Below are 1555 nucleotides of genomic sequence, written 5' to 3'. Positions count from 1 at the left end.
TCAGTCAAATCCCCTCAGGATTTATCCTGAAACCCTGTACTGTAGTTTGTAGATCTTTTGTCAGTGTCAGCCATGTGGATGAGTCACGACCATTGCTTGGTCAATTTGCTGTTGTGAAAGCCTGAGAGAAAGTTTTCTCTCTCGCTGACTCTCCTTAGGCCCACTATAGATCGTCAATCACTTTCCTCTGTGGCCCCATAATCTCCTTTAACAGAAAATTTGGGACACCACTGAGTTACAGGATGTTATGGATTTTACTTAGAATAACAGATATAATATAAGGAGCAGATATTAACATAAGATAGGCAATGCAGAAGGAATTACAAGATTGGCTTAGGACAGTCAGCCACAGAGTCAGATGAGGAAGAGTGCAGAGGGCGTCTGCACACCCCAGACTGGAGAATTCAGTCCCAGGGTCTGAAGCTCACTGCTGTGCTCTGTGCAAGTCTCAATTTGTCAGCTGATGGGTCTGTAACTGAAGACTGAGGAGTCCGGGATGGGCACTGGAGAGTCTGCAATGGAAGGTGAAGGATCCAAACTAGAGGCAGAAGAGTCTGCGCTGCCAGGTGCTGAAGTCCAAGCCGAATGCAAAGACTGAAGTTCCTCTGACAAAGCAGAACATTGATGACTTACTAAGCTCCTTTATATGGTCTCCTTGTGCTGAGTCACTCTGGGGGCTGAACCAGTTGTGGCCCAGGGAAGGATCCCCACCAGCCAGATTTGGCCAAATTGACACAATGTATCAACCACTACATTACAGTACACATTCTCTTATGTCCTGAGTCCTCACTGACCTTTAAGGGCTAAAGCCAAAACATTGACTATCCTTGTAGCCCTTGTTTTTCTCTAATAGGATTGTCCTGCTACAATGTTGTATATGGTTAGATTTCTAAATTTCTGTGTAAAAATGTATAATTGTTTATTTTTATTTCATTGTTTTATTTATTATTATTTATTTTTTCACATTCGATAGGGATTTAAAATTTAGCATATCAATGATTGTTGGAAAATACCTGTTCCATGTTATGTGTAATGCTTTGATATTCAGAGAGATAGTGAGGTTAAGCTCAAAGGCCTATGTTGTAGGGTAATAATATAATTAAGCTTCGCTTCTGGAGAGTTAACAACTTGTTTGCAGACCAAAACACATGGAAATTGAACAACATCCTTCTCAGCAATCAATGGGTTACAGATGAAATTAAATAAGAAATTAAACAATACCTACAATTCAATGAAAATTCAAACATAACTTACCAGAATTTGTGGGATGCAATGAAAGCAGTTCCCAGAGAGAAGTTCGTAGCAGTGAACTCACACATTAGGAAAACAGAACGAGAACAAATAAACACCCTAAGGCTACACCTAAAGCTTCTAGAAAAAGAAGAAAGCAATCCCAAAGCCCAAAGAAAGTAAAATGTTATAAAACAATAGAGCAGAAATTAATGCAATTGAAACAAAGAAAATAATACAAAGAATTAATGATTCAAAAAGCTGGTTCTTTGAAAGATTAAATAAAACTGATAAACCCCTGGTCAACCTCATCAAAAAGAGAAAG

This window comes from Octodon degus, unplaced genomic scaffold (assembly GCF_000260255.1).
Source record: "Octodon degus isolate 3935 unplaced genomic scaffold, OctDeg1.0 scaffold00034, whole genome shotgun sequence".
In the NCBI taxonomy this organism is placed as follows: domain Eukaryota; kingdom Metazoa; phylum Chordata; class Mammalia; order Rodentia; family Octodontidae; genus Octodon; species Octodon degus.
This window is presented reverse-complemented; position numbering follows the sequence as displayed.